Genomic DNA, 21,934 nt, shown 5'->3' with positions numbered 1-21,934 from the left:
TGCTGTATATTGCACAACTCATGAATGGGCTGAAAGATTCCACTTTTGGTTTTGAAAAGTATCTAGCCTATCTCAGATTACCTTTGAAGGGCAAGGTGTCTCAAACGTTTGAACCACAGCTGAAGCTAGTCGTTGCATGCTGTTACTATGCAGCAGCAACATGAGTGGTATTTGCCACTGACAGGATGCTGCTGTCAAGCCCAAAGGATGTTCTGCTTGTCACACAAGTGAGTAACGTGGTATGTGAATTTCAGTGCTGGTGTGATACAAGTATATCGGCTGTACGACCCCAAAAACTGGTGGATCATATCGACAACATGTCTCTTCAGCTGTTCACAACAAGCAAAGTACAGACTGTGCCCAACATGACAAAACACAAAACATAGTGGCCAACATTGGAGGTGATTTCATGACTCCACAACACCCAATGAACAATCCTGATTGTTCTAATAATTGCACTAAAAAACAATTTAAGATTGCCAGTCGGGCTTGCAATATGGTTCACTTAAGTATGCTAGAAGCCGAATATATTCACATACAGGCCCGAATCTTTGCAGACAGGAAGAGCAGGTTCAAACATTGCACCTTTTTCAACTGAACAAAAGCTTAGGGAACAGCCATTCGCTGTTTCATTCTCTAGGGCAATGCCTTGACTAATAAGAGTTGACCTGCCCAGTTTGAATTTGAACAAAGCTGGGCAGTTAACTGTTCCCTACTGCATTCTCCATGGCAACTCCTCCACCAATCAGAGTCCATTAGCTAACCAATCAGTGCTCTGATCTCATGCAGGATAAATTGTCGCTCCCCTGTTGCTGTTGGGAATTTTGTGTAAACTGTCATGACGAAAGATGAAAAGACAATAAGTAGTTATTCCCATATTTATTGAGTATTTATGCAGAAAAATTTGACAGGAAAGATATTTATTGGCAGAGAATCACAATTATAATTATAAAGACAGTTAAAATTTAAGAGGTTAAAATACATTTTCTTTAGAATATTGTCCTGAAACATATTACAAATTGAGATGATAAATGTTTAAGTTCGACTGAATGAAAAACAGCACAACAAGTTTGCAGAACGGTCTGGATCGAATGAGTGGAGTTCAATATTGGGCAGTTTTAAGCAAGGATTCATTAGTGTGTAGTATTCAGCATGACAGTGGGGGAGGTTTAATCCCTCCGGCATCTGTTGCAGTTCAGAACTCCATAAGCAAGATGACAACAGCAGTAAATTAGCATTGGCATACTGAGCTTAATACAACCTCCTTGCCAAATCTATTTGGTTTAAGATATGAAGATTTCAACTTGTTTTAAAGGTTTACTTTGAAAATAAAATCTGTCGGTGGATCAGTTTAAGAATAGCAAATTCTCCATAATTTGATTCCCATTTTTTACTGAATTCACAAGATTGAGTCATTTTATTATGTTTGTTTTGGTCACCAGAAATATGAAAGGGATATAGAAATGTGAGGTGAGATTTTCCCAGCCCGCTGCACTGCTTAAGAAGTGCAGTGGGCTGGGAAATACGGGCAATACCAGTCGCGAATTTCCCAGGCCAATTTTTATCATCCGGGCTCGCTAAAGTTTCTGCCCTCACTGGGGGAGATTCCCACCAACGAGATTAAAGTTAGTCCCCAGGAACGGGGACCAGGCATGATGGGCTTGCAAGTGGGGGCAGAGACCATTGAGGCCCCCCCCGGGAGGTTGGTGGCAGGTGGTGCCCCTTGGGCTGTGCCAGGCTGGCACTGCCTGCCTGGCACTCTGGCAGTGCCAGCCTGGCACTCTGGCATGGGTCACCTGGCACCGGGCAATGCCAGGCATGGGGCCTGAGAGGGGCCCCGTGTATTTTAAATATTTCTAGCTTTTTGAATTAGCGATGATGCAGATATATTTTTGGTTCAGAACAAGAATCTAATCAAATAAAGATAGAGATTGCTGCACAGAGCGGGGACCAGAATGTTTTTTGGTGTTTAAAGCAGAAACACAGACTGTTATTCGTGTTTTCAACATAAAGCACTGATTTTAATGGTACAGCAGAATGGTACAATAGAAGAAAAAATGTCAAACTAGTGACAGAAATGTTTGTTGAAAGGTGTCCTGCAACTAAGTTTGTAGGAGCCCAGTTAACCTTTCATAAGGATAGATTTAGCAGGTATGGTTTCTGAAGGAGTCATGTTTCTGACTTCAAACACCAGCATTACTTTAGCCAAAGAGGTCCACAGGGGACAAATGGTGACTGAATGAAACAGAAGGGATGGATGCCTAAACTTCATTGGAACAGGCGCTGTCAGTGATGAGGCTGAAAAAGTAAAAGTGTTCGGCTAAGGACGTTACACTCGCAAGTTGTCGCGGTGACTGAAAATTCATAATATCACCAGGAAGCTTCTAGATTCTGCTGTTTTAAAGGTACAGGTGAAATATTTTCAGACAAGTTCATTTCTGCAATGAGAGGTTGTGAACAAGTCTTCATCAATCACTGCACCAGAACAACGTCTCTCTCTCATGGGTGTACATTCCCAGAACACACAGCTGAAGGTGAGGCCCCTTTACAGAAGCTATTCTTTACCCTCGGGGGCGACACTATTCAGCTCGAGTTCGAGGAGGGGGCATCTCTGACTGGTTTGGATTCAGATCTAAACAGAAATGAGAACAAAGGTAAGGTAAGCAGTTCATATTTCAAGTGAATAATTGCCACAGTATCAGTCGTGCACCACTAAATTTGTTAATGCATTTTTGACGCTTAGACAAATTTCAGCTTTCCTTTCTTGGACGAGGAGTAATTCGAAGCTTGGGGGGGGGGGGGGGGGGGGGGGGGGAGTTGCAAGATGTCTTGTGGGTCTTAAAAATGTGAAAGGAAAATCTGTTAATTTTAACCTCTAATTGAAATGATAGTCTCGCTGACTTTAAAGTATTAGAAAGAGTGGGCTCGAAGGGCTGAATGGTTTACTCCTGCGTCTACTTTCTATCTATGTACATTTTTACAGATGCACCACAGAAAGCATCCTTTCCGGATATATCACAGCTTGGCATGGCTCCTGATCTGACCAAGGTCGTAAGAAACTACAAAGGTTTGTGAGTGTAGCACAGTCACGGTGGCACAGGGTTTATCATCGCTGCCTCACAGCGCCAGGGACCTGGGTTCGAATCCCGACTTGGGTCACTGTCTGTGTGGAGTTTGCACGTTCTCACCATGTCTGCTTGGGTTTCTTCCGGCTGCTCTGGTTTCTTTCCACAGTTCAAAAGACGTGCTGGTTAGGTGCAGTGGCCGTGCTAAATTCTCCCTCAGTATACCCGAACAGGCGCCGGAGTGTGGCAACTAGGGGATTTTCACCATAACTTCAATGCAGTGTTGATTTAAACCATTAATAAATAAACTTTAAACAAACCAGCATCCCATCCATTGGCTCTGTCTACACTTCCCGCTGCCTCAGAAAAGCAGCCGCCATAATCAAGGACCCCATGCATCCTGGACATACTCTCTTCCGCCTTTTTCCATCAGGAAAAAAATACTAACATCTGAGGTCACGTATCAATTGACTCAAGAACAATTTCTTCCCTGCTGCCCTCATATTTTTGAATGGACCTACCATATATTAAGCTGATCTTTCTCTTCACCCTATTTGCGACTGCAACACTATGTTCTGCACCTTCTCCTTTCCTTCTTTTAAAGGTTATTTATTTATTAGTCACAAGTAAGGCTTACATTAACACTGCAATGAAATTACTGTGAGATTCCCCTAGTCGACACACTCCGGAGCCTGTTCGGGTCACTGCACCTAACTAGCGCGTCTTTCAGACTGTGGGAGGAAACCGGAGCACCCGGAGGAAACCCACGCAGATACGGAGAGAACGTGTAAACTCCATACAGACAGTGAGCCAGGCCGGGAATTGAACCCAGGTCCCTGGTGCTGTGAGGCAGCAGTGCTAACCACTGTGCCACTGTGATGCCCCCGTGGCACTGTAATATCCCCATGTGCCATAGGGATGTCCCGTATGTATCCTATGAACGATATGCTTTGTCTGTATAGCACACAAGGAACAATATTTTTCACTGCATACCAATACATGTGACAATAATAAATCAACTTAAATCAAAAAAACATTGTAGAGATGCCATTTAGGATTCTTTGGAAATTGTTCTAATAACATTAATGTTAGTTTCAGCATACTTTTGACAATCCTGATTCAATAGATTGCTTTTGTTCAGTGATGTTAACTGTGATGTTTAGTTCCAGCAAAGCTTCAGGGGTATTTCCGATGCGTAATTAATTTCAGTGGATACCAGCACTCCAATACACTTTTACTCAGAGATTAAAGGCAATTGAATTTGACTTTTAAACAAGCTGGCTGGATTTGCCTGCTTCTTTCTTCCTTAATCAAACACTGCTCCACATTAATTGAACATTGTGGGGATGTCACTGTTGCAGTCGAGATGAAGGCATTCTGTAAACATCACCTATCAAGTGTTCTATATCAGAATGCCTCAAGACACTCCAAATAATGATTCAGCTGCCTACTATGCTGCCCTGGATCAAAGTAGGCATGTTACTGTCAGAAGCTTCACATCTATTTCGTTTAAGTATTTGCCAAACAGGTTCTTCCTGATATTAGAGAACCCAATAATGCAAAGTCATGCTGACACTTGCATTGCTCCAGCAGTTAAATTGTCATCTGAATTATTGCCTTGGTCTTCCTCCAACAGTGCGTGAGATGAAAAAAATTGGAACCTGGCAATAATGAATATTGGTGCACCCCGGACATACCGGGCGGGGTTTTATGACCTCGCTCATCCCGAGACCATAAAATCCTGCCCGAGGTCAACATGTATCCCATGCTCCAACCCTCACTCACTCTGATTCCCGTGGCGGGCGGGCCAGTAAAATTCTGGCCACTCTCTTTACGCTTCTTCCATTGGGAAAAAGATACAAACATCTGAGACAACGTACCAACTGACTCAAGAACAGCTTCTTCCCTGCTGCCCTCATACTTTTGAATAGGCCTACCTTATATTAAGCTGATCTTTCTCTTCACTCTATCTATGACTGCAGCACTATATTCTGCACCTTCTCCTTTCCTTCCCCCCTATGTACTCTATGAACGGTATGCTTTGTCTGTATAGCACACAAGGAACAATACTTTTCACTGCATATCAATACATGTGACAATAATAAATCAAATCAAAAAACATTGTAGAGACGCCAATTTAGGATTCTTTGGAAATTGCTCTAATAACATTAATGTTAGTTTCAGCATACTTTTGACAATCCTAATTCAATAGATTGTTTTTGTTCAGTGATGTTAACTGTGATGTTTAGTTCTAGCAAAGCTTCAGGGGTATTTCCGATGCGTAATTAATTTCAGTGGATACCAGCACTCCAATACACTTTTACTCAGAGATTAAAGGCAATTGAATTTGACTTTTAAACAAGCTGGCTGGATTTGCCTGCTTCTTTCTTCTTTAATCAAACACTGCTCCACATTAATTGAACATTGTGAGGCTGTCACTGTTGCAGTCGAGATGAAGGCATTCTGTAAACATCAGCTATCAAGTGTTCTATATCAGAATGCCTCAAGACACTCCAAATAATGATTCAACTGCCTACTATGCTGCCCTGGATCAAAGTAGGCATGTTACTGCCAGAAGCTTCACATCTATTTTGTTTAAGAATTTACCAAACAGGTTCTTCCTGATATTAGAGAACCCAATAATGCAAAGTCATGCTGACACTTGCATTGCTCCAGCAGTTAAATTGTCATCTGAATTATTGCCTTGGTCTTCCTCCAACAGTGCGTGAGATGAAAAAAATTGGAACCTGGCAATAATGAATATTGGTGCACCCCGGACATACCGGGCGGGGTTTTACGACCTCGCTCGTCCCAAAATCGTAAAATCCTGCCCGAGGTCAACATGTATCCCATGCTCCAACTCTCACCAACTCCAATTCCCGTGGCAGATCGGCCGGTATAATTCCGGCCACTCTCTTTCCGCTTCTTCCATTGGGAAAAAGATACAAACACCTGAGGTCACGTACCAACCGACTCAAGGACAGGTTTTTCCCTGCTGCCATCAGACTTTTGAATGGACCTACCTCGCATTAAGTTGATCTTTCTCTACACCTTAGCTATGACTGTGACACTACATTCTGCACTCTCTCCTTTCTTCCTTTATGAACAGTATGCTTTTTCTGTATAGCGTGCAAGAAACAATACTTTTCACTGTATACTAATACATGTGACAAGAATAAATCAAATCAAAATCAAATCAAAAAGCAAAGGCACAAATTATATGAAGAGATTCTCTGCAATTAAACTAGAAAGGTAGCTGTTCAAAGATGCTTTACAGTATATTAAGAATAATAAGATATATTCTCTGTACATGTACCCTTTGCCTGTTTGACTGTGGCTGGACTTGATATGGACTCCACTTGATATTCCCTCTTCCCTCCCACAAAGAGAGGAGATCTTGCGAGCCACATAACTGCAGGCTTGGAAAGAGAAGAAAATGGCAGCGTTGAATTGTGAAATATTACTTTGCAATATTTGTTCCCCATTCGGGATACTCGTACTGATTTGCACATCAGCTCCTACAGCAAGGTATTAGTTTTGATAACAAAGCATTCAGGCGTAAAACCAGTTTTAACAAACTCAGAAAGCAAATTATAAAATACACAACAGCACAAGTCTCCAGCTTGTTTCTTGACCAGGCAAGTACTGGAACTGAGTGGAAAAATCCAATTAAACTGTCATAGAATGGTACAGTACAGGAAAGCACTGTAAGAAGTCTCACAACACCAGGTTAAAGTCCAACAGGTTTATTTGGTAGCACAAGCCACAAGCTTGCAGAGCACTGCCCCTTCATCAGGTGAATGGGAGTTCTGTTCACAAACAGGGCATATAAAGACACAAACTCAATTTACAAAATAATGGTTGGAATGTGAGTCTTTACAGATAATCAAGTCTTAAAGGTACAGACAATGTGAGTGGAGAGAGGGTTAAGCACAGGTTAAAGAGATGTGTATTGTCTCCAGCCAGGACAGTTGGTGAGAGTTTGCAAGCCCAGGCAAGTCGTGGGGGTTACAGATAGTGTGGCATAACCCAAGATCCCGGTTGAGGCCGTCCTCATGTGTGTGGAACTTGGCTATCAGTCTCCTTGGCTATCAAGTCCAAGCTGACATATATCACCCATGAGCAATGGCACGGTGGCACAGTGGTTGGCACTGCTGCCTCACAGCGCCAGGGACCCGGGTTCGATTCTGGCCCTGGGTGACTGTCTGTGCGGAGTTTGCACGTTCTCCCGGTGTCTGCATTGGTTTCCTCCGGGTGCTCTGGTTTGCCCCCACAGTCAATAGATGTGCAGGTTAGGTGGATTATCCATGCTGAATTGCCCCTTAGTGTCCAAAGATGTGTAGGTTTGGTGGATTAGCCATGGTAAATGTGTGGGGTTACGGAGATATGGAGGGTGGGCTTGGGTGGGATACTCTTTCGCAAAGTTGGTGCAGACATGGTGGGCTGAATTGCCTAATTCCACCCGGTAAGGATTCTATGTTTCTAAAAGCCTGGGCAGGTAACTCAGTACATTCCTTAGCCACTCATTTAGGTTGACTTACTCTTCAGATTTTCTTCATGGAAATTTTAGGACAGTTATCAATGCTAACCCAAATTGTAACATTGTATATTGTATTAGAATGGAACCCAAGGCCCAAAAAATCAACCATACAAAATCTGGTAAATGAAATCTGGTAAATAATTGTTATTATTCACGTAAATCCTCTTATCAACACTGCAGGTTACTTTCCCAACCCGATGAAGTTAGAAATGCTTACTGTAATGACGCAGCACTTATCTGGGACAGTCAGTCACAATTACATGCAGTGAGTAAAACACACATATTTTCTGTCTGCCTCAGATTACATACAATAAAGCCCAAAGGTACAACCTCGCGCCTTACCGTTAATAAGAACTCACACCATGTTGCTTCTTAATTCCTCTTCCACTCACAGTTGGTGGATGCTATTCCTACTTGTAAATTAACTTGTCCTCAGCAATGCTCACCCAATCTTACTGAGCATGAGATTGCATTGTACCTGCAGGGAATGAAATGTAGTAAGAAGTTTAACAACACCAGGTTAAAGTCCAGCAGGTTTACTTGGTAGCAAATGCCACTAGTTTTCGGAACAGGCTGTCCCTTCGTCAGGTGGAGTGGAGAAATGCTCTCAAACAGGGCACACAGAGACACAAACTCAATTTACAGAATAATGATTGGAATGCAGTCTTTACAGATAATCAAGTCTTAAAGATACAGACAATGTGAATGGAGGGAGCATTAAGCACAGGTTAAAGAGATGTGTATTGTCTCCAGACAGGACAGGAATGAAATGTAGCAGTAAGTGCGGCACGGTAGCACAGTGGTTAGCACTGCTGCTTCACAGCTCCAGGGTCCCGGGTTCGATTCCCGGCTCGGGTCACTGTCTGTGTGGAGTTTGCACATTCTCCTTGTGTCTGCGTGGGTTTCCTCCGGGTGCTCCGGTTTCCTCCCACAGTCCAAAGATGTGCAGGTTAGGTTGATTGGCCAGGTTAAAAATTGCCCCTTAGAGTCCTGAGATGCGTAGGTTAGAGGGATTAGCGGGTAAATATGTGGGGGTAGGGCCTGGGTGGGATTGTGGTCGGTGCAGACTCGATGGGCCGAATGGCCTCCTTCTGCACTGTAGGGTTTCTATGTAAGTGTCGTGTTACTGTGAGACAAAACTTCAGAAAGACTATTAGTCAGCCCACACTGCTACACTGCAGAATGCACGATCTGAGAGTTTTATAAACTACAAGATCAATAATTGTGCCCCAGTAACCACTCAATGTTCCCAGAACAGAACTTAACCTGATAAATATCTGCTTAACATGCATCAAGCCGCAATACGCAACAAGAACATGATACCTGCTGAGCTCAACACAGCCGCAGCTGAAACTTACCCTTGCGCATACCTACCCAGAATCACCTGGAGGACCTTTGTGTTCGGAGGTTTTTAGTATTAGACAGTAACTCCGCCTTTCGTTACCACAGCAACCACGTAACACGGGAACAAAAAGGAATGAGCCAATTGAAACAAGGCAGAATTTCACAACTTCACCAACCTGGTTTATTCACTCCGCCTCTGACGAAAGGTCATCCCAAACTCGAAACATTGGCTCTATTCACTCTCCACTGATACAGTCAAACCTGCTGAGCTTCTCCAGCATTTTGTTTCAGACTCCAGCATCCACAGTATTTTGCCTTTAACTTTATTCACTCCCTGTTGGCTTCCTCCACAGCATTTACTCAAACACTGCTCAAGCAGCTTCACACAGAATCATAGAACATTCCCTGGCTGTTTCCACTGTGAACTCAACAATGAAATTGTATGTTTTTTTGATAAGTAATAAGTGACAATCTCGTTTTGTAGCTAGCTACTGTTCTTAAAGAGTACGATAAAACATGACATGGACATTAAGCAGGGGTGGAAGCTGCAGGTGGTGGGATATTTCATAGAAATCATAGAATCCCTTCAGTGCAGAAGGAGGCCATTCGGCCCATCGAGTCTGCACTGACAACAATCTCACCCAGGCCCTACCCCTGTAACCCCATGTATTTATCCTGCTCGCCCCTGACACTAAGGGGCAATTAGCATAGCCAATCCAGCTAACCCGCACATCTTTGGAGTGTAGGAGGAAAGCAGAGCACCCGGAGGAAACCCGTGCAGACACGGGGAGGATGTGCAAACTACACACAGACAGCCACCCGAGGCTGGAATGAACCTGAGTCCCTGGCACTGCGAGGCAGCAGTGCTAACCACTGTGCAATAATAACATCCGAAAATATGTGTGCGAGTTATGTAGCTGCCTGATTATTAAAGTGATAGTGGCCTGCACCCCGGTGTTAATGTGCTGTATACCCCTGCAGGGGGCTCACTTTAGCGTGAGACTGGTACCATTTAAAGCTTGCCTGTCCTACTTGAATCCAGTCTGTACCATTTAAAGGCGAGATTCTTCCAGGCTACAGCAGCTGCAGGGAGCTGTTTGTACAAGAGAGTAGGTGTCACAAAAGGACAAGTATTGTCCAAGGTTCTCTGAAGAAACACTGGAGGTACTGGTGCATGAGGCTGTTGTGGGAATTTTACCATTGAAGAGGAACTCATATCCCTTCTTAGCCCAGTAACATTTAGTGTCCCGATTGTGAGTTTGTTTATATCGCCAATTGCTCAATTTAGTTGACTCACCGTTTGATCCCACCACCTGGTAAGTATCAAATGGGTATGTCCATTTGGCTGAGCTTACGTGAGTCCCGTTGCATTGTCCACAAATGAGCTGTCTTCCCGCGGTTATATTTAGACATTTCTGTTCACCACAAGTGCTAGTAAACTGTCCCTTATTAACCCGGCAATGTTGACGGACACACTGCGACTGCACGCAGGAATCTTTCTTGGGGACCAAGGCATTGGCACATCCCCATCCTTGCCCCGTAAAACAAAGCGGATAGCTTGCAGTACCTGAACAAGCTCTTCCTCCCACCTGTTGGAGTCCCCTGCATACAGGATCTGTGGGATTTACAAGTTCCACACATCTCCCCTGTATACCTCTTTTATATTTGCCAATTTGTCCCTTACAGGGTGTATCTGATGTATCTACTGTATATAAGTCATGAGGGGTCCACCCAGTGGTGGCTACAAATAGGGCTTCTACCGACTGTGCTAACAGGTAACATACAGTTCGATTCCCGTGAAAATGTATGTGAACTTTGTAAAATAGATTATCTTCCAATCCAGTCAAATTTACAGCCGTGACAACGCAAAGTAGTACAGTTACATACGCGATTGCATACATATCTGCAACAAGCAAATATCAATTCTAATACTATGATTTATACACTTTACAAAGTTTATTCTATCAACCCGCACGCGCCAGTTGTTCTTGCTTGCAGTCTTTGCCTGTGTTGAGGAAAGCAATTCGGTTAATTCATCAATTCAGTTACTCATTTCTTTGTGTAATTTCAGCTGGGTCCAATGTTTCCATATACCTTTCCCTCTTATGTCTATACAGGCACAGGTGTCTCCACTAATTATAACTTCATATGGCCCATTCCATTTCGGTGCAAACCCTGGTTTGTCAGGTAATGTTTTTACTAGGACGTGACTTCCCGCTGTTGAGACGTCAGGGAGCATTTCAAGCTCTCTCTCTGGGTCTCTTTTTTCCTGATTGTCTTTTACCAATTTGTGCATCCCTTTTAGTTGGGTGCTTAGTTCCAAAACATATCTCCAGATTTTATCTTTTAGTGGACCTACACCTGTTATGATGCTTTCTGGTAATTGCATCGCCCTTCCTGTCATTAGTTCATAAGGGGTTAATCCGGTTGTTCGGTTTGTGGTAGCTCTTAGTCTCATTAGTATAGTGGGCAATACCTCTGTCCACATTTTTCCCGATGTTTGTATGGCTTTAGCTAGTGCATTCTTAAGTGTTCTATTCATACGTTCCACCATTCCAGAACTCTGGGTGGTAAGGGATGTGGAATTTTTGTTTTATCCCCATCAATTGGCATCTTGTTTTTACCACCTTTCCAGTGAAGTGCATCCCTTGGTCCAAATCGATTTGTAGGGGTATTTCCCATCTAGGGATTACCTCTTCTGCCAATATTCTAGCCACCGTGGTAGCAGTACAATTTGTAGTAGGGAACACTTCTACCCACCTGGTGAACTGGTCTATAATAACCAGACAATAAGTTTTGCCATGGGATTGTGGTAGTAGCCCTGTGAAATCTATTTGCAGATGTTCCCAGGGTCCCTTTGGTCTCGGCTGGTGTCCCATCTTAATTTTTATGCGCCAACCAGGGTTGTGTTGCGCGCACATCACGCATCGGTGACAATGTCGGGCTATGTCTCTCCCTATTCCTTTCCACCACCATTCCTTCCCTATACTAGTTATCATGGCCTCTCTACCCGCATGTGAGAGTCCATGGTGTAGTTCCAATAGGGTGTTTTGTATGCATTCTGGTGCTATGACCTTATCTACCCGTCTCCAAACATTATCAGTCCCTTTGACTGCTCCCTGTGCTTCCCAATTTTCCTTTTCCTCTTTCGAGGTATCCTCATGTAAGTCCCGAATATCTATTTCGTCTCCTGTCTGTTCTATTGCTGCTATTGGCAGCTCGCCAATTGTCTCCTGTCCTAAGGCTAACTGTGCTGCTTTATCTGTGGCTTGGTTCCCTTTGAAATTTAACCAGTCCGGGTTATCTCTTCCTGGTTCTTTCTGGTGCGCTTTAATTTTGATTACTGCGGTTTCTCGAGGTTTCTCGCTAGCTCTCAACAATGCCTCAATTCTTTGTTGGTGTTTGATAGGAGTTCCTCCCGTGGTTATGAACCCTCTTCTACCCCATGCTGTCATATAGTCATGTATGACTCCAAACGCGTAGCGACTATCTGTATATATGTTTACCGTTTTACCTTCAGATAACTCTAGTGCCTGTGTGAGTGCCACTAGTTCTGCCACTTGCGCAGATAGACCTCCGTCAATCCTTCCTGACTGTACTGTCTCTAACTTATCATTTACTACTGCCCACCCTGTCCGGGCTGCTCCTATTTACGTGAACCATCTACAAAAAGGGTCTCCTCAGCTGTTACTAAAGGTATATCCTTTATCCTACCCTCTTCTACGTCCATATCTATATCCCCACAGTTGTGTGGCTCTCCTGTGTCTAACATCCCTTCTGCTGGGTTATTCCCTGTATCCCTTATTATTATTACGGACTTGCTTGGAGGTAGGAGGACAGCTTCCCACTTAGCCCTTCTCATGTTTGAGACTGACCTTAGTTTTCCCGTGTTCAACATTTCCACCAAGGTGTGTTTGGTGTGAAGGATTATATTCCCTGTTATGATTACTGGCTCGCTAACCTTTACAGCCCATGCGGCGCAATCCAAGGCGGCTACGCACCTTGGCAGTCCGGTGACTACCAGCCCTTCTGTGGTTGAATAATACCCTATGGGTCTCCTTTTATCGCCATGGTCCTGTGTTACCACTGCGGAATAGAACCCTCCCTCATTGCTACAATGGATGTGAAAGTCCTTACTAGAATCCGGTAATCCTAATCCAGGGGCTGAAATCAGTTCTATTTTTAATTTGTGGTAAGCCTCTTCCTGCTCAGGTCCCCATGCTACGGGATCTAAAGCTGGTTTTCCCCCTTTGACGAGTCTTCGTATAGGTTCTGCCAATTTTGCGAACCCTGGGATGAAACTCCGGCTGTCGTTAAATAATCCGAGTACCTTTCTGTCCCCCCTTATGGTGACGGGTCGCGGCATTTGTTGTACCGCCTTCTTTCGGTCCGTTGGCATTTCTTTAAGTCCTTGGGATATAAGGTGTCCTAGGTATAGGACCTGTGTTTTCCCGATTTGTGACTTTTTGGGGCTCACCTTTAACCCTGTGGTTTTTAATTCATTCAGTACTAAATATAAGGCTTCTTGATGTCCTGACTTGGACTCTGAAGCTCATAGAAATCATAGAAACCCTACAGTGCAGAAGGAGGCCATTCGGCCCATCGAGTCTGCACCGACCACAATCCCACCCAGGCCCTACCCCCACATATTTTACCCACTAATCCCTCTAACCTACGCATCCCAGGACTCTAAGGGGCAATTTTTTTTTTTTAACCTGGCCACTCAACCTAACCCGCACATCTTTGGACTGTGGGAGGAAACCGGAGCACCCGGAGGAAACCCACGCAGACACGAGGAGAATGTGCAAACTCCACACAGACAGTGACCCGAGCCGGGAATCGAACCTGAGACCCTGGAGCTGTGAAGCAGCAGTGCTAACCACTGTGCTACCGTGCCGCCATTAGGATATTAAGCTATTAGGATATCGTCTACATACTGTAGGCTAGCCCCTTCTGGCAGTTCTACCCTGTTCAGGATGTCACTCATTACTCGATGGAATATAGCGGGGCTGTTGTGGAATCCCTGTGGTAAACGAGTCCAAGTGTACTGTTTGTCTCCTACTGTAAAGGCAAATTTGTCTTTGGATTCGGGATCCAAGGGTAGGGACCAGAATCCGTTGGCTATGTCCAATACTGTGAATATTTTGTGCTCCTGGGACAGTCCATTCAGGATTGTCGAAGGGCTTGCTACAATGGGGTGCAACTTGGACGTGACTTTATTGAGTCCGGTGTAATCTATTGTGAGCCTATAGCTTCCGTCAGGCTTGTTCACTGGCCAGGTTGGGGAGTTAGTGGTGCTTGTGATTTCTCTCAGAATCCCCCTTTCCACTAACCCTTTAACTATCTCCACTACAGCTCTCTCTGCCTCTGGTTTGATTGGGTATTGTCGGTGGGGCTTATGCTCCGGTCCCGGTCCCGGTACCTTTATTGGGTCCGTTTTAGTCAAACCGGTATCTAACTTTGTTTCTGTCCATACTCCGGGGACGGGAAGCACAGATGGCTCCGAACCCCCCTGTCTCTAATTCCCAACTTCTGGTGGTGACTGTGGCCACCTTAATGGTTTCGAGGTGACTTGTAACTTTCCCTATTCTAGTTTTCCGACCGTCCTGTCTTGGCCAGGTTAATTCTCCCTTTCCACAGTCTATCAAAATCTCATATTCTTTCATCAAATCATTTCCCATTATTGTACCCTCATTATTCTTGCACACATAAAACCTCATTGGTATATACAGATTATTTATCTCTACTAATGTGGTCTCACTCAGGTAGGCGGGTGTGTGGTTCCCCCCTATCCCAGTCAGGTAAATCATTTTATTTGTAGTGGGTAAGGGTAGGTCGGTGACAGATATGGACGCTCCTGTGTCCACCAGCATCTCACATTGCCTGCCCCCTACTAGTGCTGACACATAAATCCTTCCCTCCTTCTTACTCTTGTGAATGGGGGCTGCAGACCGTCAATCTTGATGACCCCAGAGATTCCTTGGTCCCTCCGGTTCTGTTGTGGTCATGGATCGGGTCGGGGGTCTCCCATGTTTATCCCAACACACTGCCTCTGTGTGTCCATATTTATTACAGTGGCTACAATGTTTCCCACTGCTCTCAAATCTGTTCCCTTTCCTCGCAATCCCTCGCAAAGTGTCCTTGCCGGCCACAATTGTGGCAAGTCAGTTTAGACTTAGTCCCGTTCCCGTTACTATAAGCTGCTACTCTTTCTGGCCTTGTTCTTGTCTGGGATTTCTCTTCTCCCGGTACGCCGCTAGCCCACTCTACCAACTCATCGTAATCTTGGGACATAATCACTCCCATTTTTAGGATGACCTGGTGAGCACTAGAGAGTCCATCCTTAAAAGCCTGGATGAACGCTCGATCTCCACGACCTGGGTTCCCTTGCCCTGAGCATTCTTGATATACCTGGAACAACCATTCCCCGTATTCAGAAGCTCCTTCCCCTTTTAACTGTTTGGTTGTGGTGATTCTGCTCCAGTTAGTAGGAGCATTCCCTAATACTCTCTGAATTTCTGTCTTAAACTGGGTGAAGGGTGCCTGTTGGGCATCTATTTCTGATGTTAGGGCGACTGCATGTGTCCACCGTCCCCCACTATAATCCTGTGCTGGAGGAGCAGCGGGTCCACCTGCTACCTGCCTCCACTTATCCGTTGGACAGGCTGCCCTGACCAGCTGGTGTACGTCTCTCAGGTGTAATTGGTGTCCTACCCAGATTGTGTCTAATTCTTCCCAGAATTTAGTGTTTGCGCTTCGAGGTTGTAATTTACCCAGGGAAGCCATTATCTGCTGCCTCTCACCTGGGGTGAAGCCTTTGGCTGTGCATCTGTTCCCCCTCGGGTTACTGGTGCCAAGTTGTGTTCTAGCGCTTCCCACTCCTCTGGAGGAGCGGTGGGTCCCTGTTGTGTGGACTCATAAGGAGGTAGAGGAACAGTTTCCCCTCTCCATTGCTTCTCTTCTAACACTTGGTTTTGTTTCTCCAATTCCCTTACTCTGGATTCTAACTCTCTAATCTTTTCTTTATCTTCACTCCACTTTTTAGTAGAGGCGACTACTTGCTCAATTAGTCCAGCTAACTGATGTACTAATAATACTTTGTCTTGTTTCTCTTTTCTCCATCTATCCACTTTCTCTGCTGCTCTAAGGTCTGAGAAGTATCCCAGCCATCCCTTTGCATCCTCTTTATTAACGCTTGCCTGTCTGTCATGTACACTTCAATGAGAGAACCTGCAGATCCCCTTTTAACTTCATTATCTGCCATTTCGCAGATTTCACTACCCCCGGTCACTATTGCCACCTTGGCAACGTGTTTTAGGCACCGTACGGCCATGATTACTCCCTAGTAAAGGGTGCTCTCTACCGAAGGGACTTCACTACCCCCGGCCACTATTACTACTCTAGCACCGTGTTTCACTACCATCCCAGGGTTTCAATTTATACTCACGGCTTCCACTATTACCACCTCGGCAATGTGTTTCTCCACCGGAGTCCGGCTCTAGGTCAGAGTGGATCAGCTCCTTTTCCGCACCACTTTACAACATTGACAGTCCAGTACCCAACTTTACAAACTTTCATCCAATCAGATGGCAACTCTTCATTTCTTCGCCACTACAGAGTTTGATGTTAACTGACTTCTGACACTTGTGCTTCACAATCCTAAGTGCCCTTGGTGTCTCTATGCCCACTTCAATTCCTGACCTTCGCGTGGGGGATTTCCCCTCTTAACAACCGGTCTAAGGCTGGGTGTTTGAGTCAGGCACTACCTTGTCCTCTTGTCGGTCAGCACAAGCAACAGTTACTTATCACTACCAGCAGTTAGTACTTATCACTATACCATATACACTCCAATACTTATTACTACAAATACCCCTTAGGTTTAACCCCTTTCAAACTATATTCTTGACCTTGTCCGCCTCCCACAGATTCAGCGATCTCTACCCTGGCTTTCCGATCGTGGCCAATCGATCGAAGCTTACCAGTAATAGGATCCTAGCCAACTACGCCAATTGTTGTGGGAATTTTACCACCGGAGTCAGACTGGAGGTTCAACAATACAGCTTTATTTCGGACACGAAGCTTCAAGGGAGAAAACACTGGTACTCCGCAGTACATTGGCAGCTACCTTCTCAATAATACAATAGGAGTTGAGCACTTTTATACTTTTCATACAATAGATAGTCCAGACATTAGCCATTTAACACATCGTTATAGTTGAGTAGACAGATCATGGTGATCGGTAGGTTAACACATCATTACAGTCAGACAGATACGGACATGGGCATTTAACATTGCATTGTTTCACAGAATGGATACATTTCCTCTATCAATGACTATCAATGACTAGTTTCGGTCTATGCATACAGTGATTGGTTTTGCTGCATTTATGTGTTTCTGTCCTCATCTATGGCTAATCTCTTTATCAGGCCTTATTGTCCTGGGTCTGTCCTTATCTTTAAAGTGCCTCAAGCTCTGACTGGCTTCCTGCAGTATCTGATTCCTGCATGTTTTAATTTTAAGTAGCTGTCTGTGCTAAAAGTCAGTGCCTGCTTAATGTCTCTTTCTCAGGTAACCATTTTATGTGCCAGGCAACCATTTTGTGTGTCAGGTACCCATCTCTGTGATTTTTCCCACTACAAGGTCTATAGGAGGAAAGAGGTCCTTATAGGTAGGTGAGGCAGGAGGCCCTCAGGACAGACACTGAGGAGGCAGATTTACATCATGGTCAATGCAAACGAGGTAGCTCCAAGGACTTGATGTATCGCAGGAAGAAACTTAATGAACGAACCACGAGTCGCACACGCTGTCCCACCCTTCCCTATTCCATTTGCCAAGCAACATTCTCTATCAAGCACAATTCATCGCTAACATTCATAGCCCCGCCTCAGCCTCACGTGTGTAGCCCCGCTGGAAGCCTCGTCCCCATATTTCAAAGCTTGCACACACTGCCAGCTATTCAACCATAGTCGCTTCACCAGCCAAACACTGCAATCACTGACACACCTCCCTCTCTCTTGCAGGACAAGGTGGCACATAACTACAGACGGCAACAACTTATAAGTAGAGGGAAGGCACGACCATGTGTACATATGTTCATGGAGACGCCAGTCAATGCTGATCAGCATTGAAGCAACCACAACCTTGGCCATGATCAGCAGTGTGGCTGAAACTGTTGAAGATGAAAAGATATTCACTCCTAACCCTCCTTCCCACAGTGCACTCTCTGCTTATCCCACACTCTTCCCATTTACCACCTGCACTTGGTCTAAGCACGTGCCTCTTGCTTTACAGGACTCTACAATACTACCCTTAATGTTTTTTGACCACCGAGATATAGTCCGGGATTCTCGCAAAAAAAATCCTCAATTCGCATGAAAATGGGAGTAATCCTCGCCGATTTTTTTTCAGATTGAATCTCCGACATTCTGTACATCACAGTGTGCCCTAGTGGGATTCCCTCTGAAAATCAGTGGGCGTGGTCTATTCCCGCTGGAGAAGCCGGCAGCATAGCCCTGAGCGGGACACTGCGCACGCGCCGATCTGTCAGAGCGGATGCGCAATGGCCCCGGATTGCCAACCTTCTGATCACTGGCCAGCTCCACAACCCCCCATCACTGCCCCTCCAGCCCCAACATCCCCCCAACTGACCATTAGCCTCCTGGACCTCTCCGGCCAACCCCGATGTTACCCCCCCCACTGTCGGCCAGACACGTTCTCCCCAACACCCCACCCGGACAGCCCTGATCTTCCCCTGGCAGTCCTGACCCCCACGCCAAATGTTAGCTCTATTCTCTCCTCACAGGTGCCGCCTGACCTGCTGAGACTTTCCAACATTTTCTCTTTTTGTTTCAGATTCCAGCATCCACAGTATTTTGCTTTTATATTTATGATGTTATTCAATTATTTATTTCCCTTTGTTAAAAATTATTTAATTAAACTTAACACCAGTTCCTGTACTATTTTAAACCTTAGGAATAGAATAGACCTTAACCACTTACCTGATGCTCACAAATAGTTAGCTTCTTTCCCTGTAGTTGAGTAAAAACAATTCCTACAGGGTGAAAAAGTTAAAAAAAAGCAAAAGCAAAGGAACACCTCCTTCTCCTCCACACCTAATGCTCCCACTCATCAAACTCCCAGGTATACACTCAGTTCCACACTGTACTTGATCCTCATGTTCGCCGATTCTCCCACACATCCCCAGCCCTCCTGCTTACCAGCCTATGCACTCCTTCTCACTCACCACATCCCTCTCACTCACTGCGTTCCTCTCACTCACCGCTCTCTTCCCCCAAACTTCCACCTAGCTGACCCTATTGCTCACTGCTTCCCTCCCTCACCTTCCCATGATCCCTTTATGAAGTTCACCTGTTGATGTCAGGCAGGACAAGATTAGGTTGTGGCGAAAGCTGGCAATGCTCAATGTCCTGTCTCACACAGGGGCAATGGCTGTGTGTGAGTGTGTGTGTGTGTGTGTGTTTTATTCATTTGTGGGACATAAGCGTCCCCGGGTAGCCAGCATTTATTGACCATCCCTAGTTGCCCTTGGAGAGCAGTTGAGAATCAACCACATTGCTGTGGCCCTGGAGTCACATGTAGACCAGACCAGGTAAGGACGGCAGATTTCCTTCCCTAAAGGGCATTAGTGAACATTTCTGACAATCGACAATGGTTTCATGGTCATCAGCAGATTCTTAATTCCAGATATTTTTTTAAAATTCAAATTCCATCACCTGCCATGGTGGGATTCAAACTCGGGTTCCCAGAATATTAGCTCAGTTTCTGGCCAGCGCCTCAGAAAGAAGGTACTGTACAAGAGTCAGTGCCTCAGGAAAGGAGAACTGGGAAGAAAAAAAACGAGAGAAAACTTGCCAGCAAAGAGGAAGTAAAACGAAAATGAGCATAACAGCTTTGTCGCACTGAGAAAGAATTTCAATTCTGATTCATTCACTCACCTTGAAACTTGAACATTTCAGACAGGCGATGGCAGCAGAGGCTTAGGAATTATGAGAGCTACATTTGAGAAAGCTTTCAATCACTTTTCTCTTTCCCAGTTCTATATTTGATTAGATAAGGGTGGCAGCTCCTCAGGGGTTCTGCTCAAACTGGCACTGATTGCTATGCTTTTATGTTATCTCAATCTCATATTGGAATTCCACAGGGGACATTCGCCCCCTCAGTTAGTCTCCAATCCACAAGTCTATAAGGATGATTGATATATTTTTGCCAATGGAAACTGTTTCAACACTGACAACCCGAAGAAACAGAAGTCCTCGGGTTTTACCCGCACTGCAACATTTTCTAAACTCCAGGGGGTGATGGTTTAGGTACCGAAAACCCGGAATTCTGCCCAGAGCACCAGCCTCAGAGATTTCCAGCTGTTGTAACGATACGGCTCCGTGATAACCAATTATACACGAGTAGGAGGATACCCACATTCCTGGCTGCAGCAAGATGCCTTTATTTACAAAACTGCACTGACCCTCCCCCCTGTATAGGAGAGGCCATCGCCTAGTGGTATTATTGCTAGACCATTAATCCAGAAGCTCAGCTAATGTTCTGGGGACCCGGGTTCGAATCCTGCCATGGCAGATGGTGGAATTTGAATTCAATGAAAGATATCTGGAATTAAGACTCTACTGATGATCATGAAACCATTGTAGATTGTCAGAAAAACCCATCTGATTCACTAATGTCCTTTAGGGAAGGAAATCTGCTGCCCTTACCTGGTCTGGCCTACATGTGACTCCAGAGCCACAGAAATGTGGCTGACTCTCAACTGCCCTCGGGCAACTAGGGATGGGCAATAAATGCTGGCCGGCCAGTGACGTCCATGTCCCATGAATGAATAAAAAGAAGTTCAATTTAAGTGGAGAACCAGCTGTCCACTGCAGGCCTGGATGTTGGCCCCTGAATGGGACCCATGACTGCATTAGTGAGAGCAATTATCGTCAGCTATGGGCATAGTGAGATCAGCTTTCGGATGTTTTGACTAATTTGGCACTTCCGACAAGTTCTGAGCTGGCACTTAATCTCCAACTGCACAACCTCTCAGGAATGCCTCATGTTCATATATATGAACACCTCCTTCATCCCACAATCCAAAGATGTGTGGGTTAGGTGGATTGGCCACGCTAAATTGCCCCTAGTTTCAGGGGGGATTAGCAGGGTAAATATGTGTGGTTATGGGGATAGGGTGGGATTGCTGTCAGTGCAGGCTCGATGGGCTGAATGGCCTCCTTCTGTAGGGATTTTATGAGTAAAGCTTATTCATTAGTCACAAGTAGGCTTACATTAACACTGCAATGAAGTTATTGTGAAAATCCCCTCGTCACCACACTTCGGCGCCTGTTCGAGTACATTGAGGGAGAATTTAGCATGGCCAATACACCTAACCAGCATGTCTTTTGGACTGTGGGAGGAAACCCATGCAAACACAGGGAGAACGTGCAAACTCTACACAGACAGTGACCCAAGGCGGGAATCGAACCCAGGTCCCTGGCACTGTGAGGCAGCAGTACTAATGACTGTGCCACCGCGATTATTGGGGGTTAATTGTGTTCAGGCGAGAGCTATTAATTGAGGGCTCGGGGTTGTCAATTTAATTAGTTAATTTATTAATTAGCTTGTTTAATTGGTACACTCAAACGAGAATGTGGAGAGCAGGTTGGACAGTTGTTGCTGTTTTGGGGATGCACGTCTGTCCCTCATAAATGAAAGAATGTAAATGTATAAAGTCTAGGCTTCAGTTTGACCTTCCTATCTGAATCGTAATATCTCCTTGTTTTCTGTAGCCTGACAGTACACTGCTTCCTCAGCAGGTGGCAGTCTGGGGTCTCTTTGACTCAGACAACCTCTCTCCCTGGTGGAAGAGATCGAATAAGTTTTAAGTTCTAAGATTTTTTAAAGTTTATTTATTAGTATCACAGGTAAGCTTACATTAACACTGCAATGAGGTTACTGTGAAAATCCCCCAGTCGCCACA

The 21,934-nt window shown here is 45.0% G+C and overlaps 1 long non-coding RNA gene across 1 annotated transcript; it reads right to left on the bottom strand.

Annotated features, from left to right (window-relative positions):
* Positions 1-863: 863 nt before the first annotated feature.
* LOC144502536 (uncharacterized) lies at positions 864-9,048 on the bottom strand. Its single transcript, XR_013499350.1, has 4 exons — positions 8,964-9,048; positions 7,948-8,083; positions 6,382-6,484; positions 864-2,632 (listed from the first exon to the last, which is right to left on the bottom strand). It is a non-coding gene; the product is annotated as an uncharacterized LOC144502536 (long non-coding RNA).
* Positions 9,049-21,934: the final 12,886 nt, after the last annotated feature.

This window comes from Mustelus asterias, chromosome 13 (genome assembly GCF_964213995.1).
Source record: "Mustelus asterias chromosome 13, sMusAst1.hap1.1, whole genome shotgun sequence".
Lineage (NCBI taxonomy): Eukaryota > Metazoa > Chordata > Chondrichthyes > Carcharhiniformes > Triakidae > Mustelus > Mustelus asterias.
Note: the sequence above shows the minus strand (reverse complement) of the source record. Positions and strands in the feature narration are given on the sequence as shown.